The following is a 7,659-nucleotide window of genomic DNA, read 5'->3' as shown; positions in this document are numbered from 1 at the left end:
CGGTGCTGATATAAGCCGAACTTGGCAGAAAGGCCAGGTACACTCTCACGCTACAATGTGCATTTATTGTTTGCTTTGAACCTGACTCTATTGGGACCAACTTTGACAAATTGATTTTTTCTGAACTTTTGCGTAGCTTCAATCGTCCGGTTCCGTTAGCTTACAATAAAATGAAATAAATAAAACAAATAGTTGAATACAATACTTTCATAACATTCACCGAAATGATAGCCTGCCAAACAGTAAACCCAGAGTCGTGAATACATTTGTGATGTCATGCAGCTTCCGCAGACCTCAAAATGAAAACCAAGACTTGCTCTTAACATTTTCCATATAATGCTTCCCAGTGTATGAATCTGTTTTGATTGGTGCTGTCATATCCCAGTCTGTGGAATTACTTGGTCAAGCCACAGTTATTTTGGTTCAGCTTGTGAAAGTCAGCAGAGCCTCGTTTTATTTATCACATTGCACATTGTGTGAGACGTATTGTTCATATAAAGCAACTTCTTTGCATTTACCAGAGAGCCATGCAGGGAGGTCTGACTGGGAAAGACCTCAGCTGGTTTTACAGTTTTCATAGTGGATGGTAAATATCCTTTATGCAGACGTGCTGTAAATCTAAAAATAAATAACTGTAGAAAATCCACTTCTATCTTTTGCTGCCATGTTTGACTGCCTTCTCAGCTTTTACCAACCTGATTCAAAATCTGAACCTGCATTTCCTTATAGCTTTAACTAGTTTAAAAGAAATGTAATTTATCTTAAACATTTTTTATAGTTTCTATTGAATGTTTTTTTTCCCTTATTTTTGAATGTCCCATATTCCGACTCTTCTCAAGTCTTTGTAATATCCCTGTCAGCACCCTTTCCATAAATCATGGATCGAGTCTCATGCACTTCTTGCTCTGCTAACTGGGCCATACTTATTCAGACCCCAGTGAACCTCCTGAGTGGACAACTGCAGGTCTGTTTGTATTGCTCATGAGAACACTTTCAATACTCTGTAACATCTGCTAACGTCACCCTGGTAATACTGCAATCATTTAGTTATAACACTGTTAAAGAGTAAATCAATGGCTTCAACATTTCTTTGGGACAGATGTTGGCTGATTGACAGTTCTCTCCTTCACTCAGACATTAAAGGTCCCATGTCATGGCCATTTCTACTGATCATAATTCCATTTTTGAGGTCTACTAAAATATATTTATATTGTTCAATGTTCCAAAATCACATTGGTTTCTCATACAGCATCTCTGTATAGTATGTGTATTCACTCCCCCCCCACCCTCCAACTGGCTGGGAGTTTGTGTGTGCGCTCACACACCGACTCACAGCCTCGCCGCGTCCCGTCGTCTCAGGGAGGAGACATCGGCGGAGCTACAGCTGAGAAAAGATTGAGTGTGTGTGTGTGTGTGTGAGGAAGTCTGCGGATTGGTTAACGTAACGGCTCCGCGGACGTGATGTAACGTAACGGCTCCACAGATTGGTCCATTTGGGTATGGGCACGTCACTGTACCCAGGAAGAAAAAGAAAAATCTCCAGCGAGGCGTTCTGGGGCAGCATAGACAGGTCTTTTCTGTGTTAGAGTTTTACTCGCTACAGGGTGTACTTTGAGGGTTTTGACTCTGCAGACTGTTTACATGCAGCAAAAGCTACATAACACACAAGGGGAAGGGTAATAACCGGAAAAGCATGACATGGGACCTTTTAACATGAACCTATATTGATAAACATAATTTGCTGTGCTGCGTATCGCTTAAGAATGTATTTATATAAACTTTCAAAACCATCCAAACAAAGTCAGATTGTAAATTACCAGTGTTTTGTAATCTGCATTTTCTCTTATGTAGAAACTGCTACTAAATATAGAAAGAGCATATGAATATTTTTTCATGGCAATTCTGCTTTTTAGTTTTTCAGCAATAAGAGCATTAGTAGGGTCGGGCACTGATCTTGAGAATATGTCCGTCCAAACTAAGGAAAGGTCATTTGGATCTCGCTTTCTGCACAAGGACATTGGTCTCGCTGAACCAGGAATTCCCCAATGCTGTTGACAAAAAGTTGGACACTCTTGTCTAAGATATTTGTGTAGGCTGTAGAATCAAGATACAGTATCACTTAATTGGAACTAATGGGAGCTGCGTGAATCATCAAGAAACGCACCGAATTGAATAACGCTTCAGTAGGACAAACCTCTTCATTTATGTATTTTATTGTACTCCACTTTCTTTCCTAAATGAATATTTATATCAAATTTTGCCTTTTATAATTGCAATGCTTTTCAACAAAAATGCTGAACTTTCATTAAATATTCTCATAAAATACAAAGTGGACTACAAATCTGAGTGTGTCCTTTTTTCCAATGTTGTAATACAATGCTGCCTTGATTTGAGATCACTGGTTCACATGAGATGGAGACTATTGAAACAAATCAAGGCTTTTCAATTATTTCATTAATATAACAAGTTGTCAATGACAATATTTGGTTAATGAAACCTCAGCTTAGAGCAGAACGTTTCCTTGAGGAGCAGCAGGGAGTTCCTCAAATCTGATGCTTTGTAGCTTATTCAGTTGAAACAGAGATGGAGAAGATGCGTTATATTTTAATGTTTCAAGACGATCTTTATAAATGTTACTGGAACGGAAAAGTGTGAATAATATGAAAGAAGAGAGAAAGAGAATAGCAAAGACAATAGCCTGTGGGGTGAGACTGAAAGCTGAATAATTTATAGGAAATAAAGAACATTTTAAATTAAAAATTTGAGTTAATTAGTTGACAGAGTGCATGTAAAATAGTAAAAAACGGAACTAGTGACTGTATGAAAGCAGGTCAGAGAGATGGAGGTGAGACAGTGAGGCAGGGAGGAAGATGGCGGCTCTGAGACAGACGGAGCTTGTTTGCTCAGGCATTGATTCAGGGCCCCTCGAGGCTGCGTCTACCATTTACCAATTTGTGTCTTTCCTTCTCTCATCCTCACCTCCGCCCATCCCTCCTCTCTCCGGCGGATCATTCGTAGGGAACAAACGGCGCCGCTCGGGAACACCGGACCCTCGGTTGCCGGGCAACCACACACTGACTTGATGGAGGGGAGGCAACTTCAGAGGCCTCTGTGAGAACAGTATCAAGGTTGTTATTATACCGGAGTCCCGATAACCTCCACAACACACACAGTGTAGTACAGGCACACACACATGTAGAGCAACACATGTGGAAACAGGCTAGACTATAGCTTAAAAGATGTATAATCTTTGCTACTGTTACCATAAAGAAACTACAAACATATGCACGTGCCCCCTCATCATATGTATTAGTGACAGAATAAGCTAAAGTTGTTGGCTGACAGCTATTATAGTTCATATATCCTGTATTTTACTCTTCTGTTGTGGACATCAAACTTCTCTGTCGCCACCCTCTCTGTTTTTTTTATGAAGTACAGAGGGAGGACTTCCTCTCTCCTCCCTGCTAAAGATAAGTGTGGCTTTGATAATAACAGAGACAGTTATTAATTAAAGGGGAAATGGTCTCGCTGCTCCCCTCTTTAATTCACCGCCGCGCCACATAAGGGATGCGACGTGAAGGGGTAAAATTGATGTGCGTATGATCATGGCTAGGGAGTCTGAAAGCTTTTGCATTGAGTGTGTGTCCATGTGTGCGTCTTTGCGATCAGGAATGAGTTTCACCAGCTACCTTTGTTTTGTGCTTGAAGTCCTTTTTGTTTTAACTAGCTAGTAGGCCTATCTACTTAATGATTTTCTAAATTGGGTCGCACCATTACAACTACGGTACATACATTTCTGAGCTTGGTGAGAAAGAATGTTGCCAGTAGGATGTCTTTTTTGGTTGATTTCGCTTTTGATATGCTCAAACACTATTTTTTAAATAAATAAAAAAACTAGAACAATTACTTAAAATAGAAGAGGTCCTTTCCTTCCATGCTGGCCATCCAATTATTAACACTTACCACAGGTGCTGAGATTTTAATGTTTTGAGGAGTGTTGTTTTTGGAGTTTCTGTTGGCTTTGCTGAACTTTATATTCACAGATCAGAAGAGTTGATCAGATCAGACACACACTTCTAATAATGCCGGGCCTGCTGTGTATGTGTCCAGCAGTGTCGCAAACACACCATTCTCTGAACAAAAGAGATGTCGGATGTTTCAACCCTATGCCATATCTAATTTGCTCTTCACTATGAATGGGTCAGATGTTAAAAAGCTAGCACAACTAGTAAATGTTAGAACTACACTTAATTTAAATTTGAAGGGGCAAACGCAGTAACAGGGCATTGGACACCTGTCAGTGATGTGGGGATGTCATATGGATTATTTAGATAACATACATCCATAGAAAGGGTTTGGAGAAAGAGAGACACGCATCATTTAAGAGTCCTTCGTTTAACTGGGAATCCCCTTCATGCCTCGCTTTTTATGTTCTTTTTTTTCAGTTTCTGAATACTTGCGTTAGGAAACAGAAAATCTAAAGTGGGCGTTTTATACGCAGACGAAGGATATAATCCAGATATGGAGAGGAGTAGGAGAATCTTGGCAAGAACATAGTGTGAGCTGGGAATGAGGATTAAAGGAATGTGGGGTGTAGCTCTTCTGTAAGAAAAGAGATGTGGTGAAAGGTGACGTCGCTGTGGGAGCTTTGGGGAGACTGAGGGATTTGGACCCTCAGCTGTGTTGCAAAACAAAACAAAAAAGTTAAGCCTTAACTAACGTCATATTCAGTTCACATGGAAACGCTTATACACTGAAAAATCTTCAATAATAAGTTAGACAAATGTGGCTATTGAAACACATTCCTCTATTACTGTATACACATCATTTTAATCAAGTTTTCTGGTTCAGAGTATTTCTTATTTTAATTACATGTCATCACTACATATTTGTTACTTATAATACAACATCTTAGATCTCTGATTTAAGTTTATGGAAACCCAAACTGACCTGTAAATCCATATTTCGATCATATGGTTTTAATTTATATTAAAACCACATACTGTTAAAACAACCGCCCCACTTCTGGGAAGGCTTTCTACAAGATATTGTAACCATGGTTCCCATTCGGCCATAAGAGCCTTAGTGGGGTCGGGCACTGATCTTGAGAATATGGCCTGGAATTTCAGTCTAAGTCTGTCCAAACTAAGGAAAGATCTTTTTGGATCTCGCTTTGTGCACAAGGACATTGGTCTCGCTGAACCAGGAATTCCCCAATCCTGTTGACAAAAAGTTGGACACTCTTGTCTAAAACGTTTTTTAGGCTGTAGAATCAAGATCTGCATTGGAGCTGCATGAACCATAAAGAAAAGCCCTAAACCAGCCGTTAACAGTAGTGCCTTGTACAATTACCCGCATACATTAAGCATACTTGACTCTCTTTATGTACATTTTTGTAACATATCTCTTCAAACAAAATGTAATAACTTTAATTCATATTTATACCAATATTTTAACCAAATGTAAGCTGCAGCCATGTTTGAGACACAAATAGCAACCAATGGATGGCAAACAGAACGCTTTACCCTCACTGTAATCCTCGGAGGGTACTCTCATTAGAACACAGAGAAAAATGTGCAGAGGGGTATCGCATGCTGCTCTGGGTTTTAATATGCATGCATGAGTGTGTGCGTTCATTGTATCGGTGAACAAATGCATCGCTGTGTGTAACCCCTGCCCCCTCACACAGAGGCAGCTTGGCTTATACAAGTCCATCCTAATTTATGTCGATGGGGTATTACCTTTTTCAATATGAGTGGTTTTGTTCCAGTGACCTGGTCCCTCCTCCCCTCTAATACCTAACATCATCCTCTTAGTGGGCCATAGGTTGATTAACTACAGTGAAATGTTCCAAAGAGAGGTGTGTGTGTGTGTGTGTGTGTGTGTGTGTGTGTGTGTGTGTGTGGGGCTGGCTGAAGGCTGGGGGAGTTGACATATGGTACTGGATTATGTGTGTTCATCNCGCGGAAGAATCTGAAATATAATATTTTTTTTTTACATTTTACATTTTATTTAACCAGATGAAACATTGAGACAACATCTCATTTACAACGTTGACCTGGCCAACCAGGTCAACGTTGTAAATGAGATGTTGTCTCAATGTTTCATCTGGTTAAATAAAATGTAAAATGTAAAAAAAAAATATTATATTTCAGATTCTTCCGCGTACCACTAGCGGGAGCTGGCGTAACATTGGTTCAGAACCACTGTTCTAATGGTTTTTGGAGTATTGAAATATATACAGGTCTGTTTCATATGAGTGTTGAGAGCTGTATCCATAAATCTCTTAATTTGTGCACCAGATTGATGCCTTTAACTTCAATTTAAAGAAACAAATCTTACCGGGGGTGCATGCCCCGGACCCCCCTATAGGATGTGAGGTCATCACAAATAAAACAGGTTCATGGATAGATAAGTTTGCACACTCATTATACACACTACACATTTGTATTGGATTAGTTAACACCATAGTCCCTAATATATATTTGTAGAAAGGCAGGAAATGGAATTAAATCGAGAACAATGTTTCATTGCGGAGGACCCCCCATTTTGTGTTCCCCCCACTTCTCAAACCAAAGTTACACCCTTGCCGACACACACATAAATATTAGTTTTGGTCACCACGGGGGCTGCAGAAATGAATTAGCAGTTCTTATAGAATCAACAGCAGGAAAAGATCCCCAAACAGAGATGTTTAAACAATGAAATAGTCTACAGCAGCAAAACGTTAAAGTTAGAAGACAGCTGTGCAGTGTTACAGAAAGTGTAGTACAACTTGTGGAACTCACCTGTCTGAACGTCATTGATGTCCCGCAACGTTTCCAAGAATACTTTAAAAACATAATCCCAAACCACTCAGTCTCTCTGACCCACCGAGCTGCTCAACGTTTTCTCTCACGTTAAACTGTACAGGAAATATTATTACAGACAGAAAGACCTCACACACCCAGGTTAACAAAAGCCACATGGATCCAGCAATTAGCATTTTAGCAATTATCATGCTGTTAATACCCAGAATGCACCTGTGGTGGGTGTGTTTGGTTTGCACCACTTTGCTTCCTGGTCAGGTGTAGCATTAAATCAATGCTTAATTAAGTTAGATGCAACCCATTTATCTTCTTTTGTTTTGTTTTTTATTATGTGGAGTTACAGTTAAATTAACTAAAACCCACAATATTGTAATTATCTGTCATATTGCATTGTTTCGGGCCTACTATTTATAAACTGTTTGCCCTCCTGTGGCTGCAGACTGGCAGCTTCTTCTCTGCAACAGCTGCTAATTCTACTCCTTTTGTTGGTTATATTCTCACTATTTATTCATTTTCCCTGGGATTTTATTGAATGTACAGGTTGTGCAGCTCTCTTTTTGCATGGTGTGCTTGTGGATACAGCCTTTGTGGAGGATTCTATATCTTAACAAAGGCAGCGCCCCGCTAGCTGTTGCTCCCTGTTTTCACTCTTTATGCTTAACTAAGCGAAATATTTGCTCTACATGTGAGAGTGGTATCAATCTTTTCAACTAACTGTCAGCATGAAAGCGCCTAAGCATATTTTCCAAAATGTCAAAGCTTTTCTTTGTAAAAAGACAGCACAATGCATCAATGGTTGGCAGGGGTCACTGCCATTCAGGTGAACGCACACCTGGGCAGACATAATGAT

This window comes from Notothenia coriiceps, unplaced genomic scaffold, assembly GCF_000735185.1.
Source record: "Notothenia coriiceps isolate Sejong01 unplaced genomic scaffold, NC01 NC01_scaffold00011611, whole genome shotgun sequence".
NCBI lineage: Eukaryota > Metazoa > Chordata > Actinopteri > Perciformes > Nototheniidae > Notothenia > Notothenia coriiceps.
The sequence above is the reverse complement of the archived record's forward strand: the minus strand, read 5'-3'. Positions refer to the sequence as shown.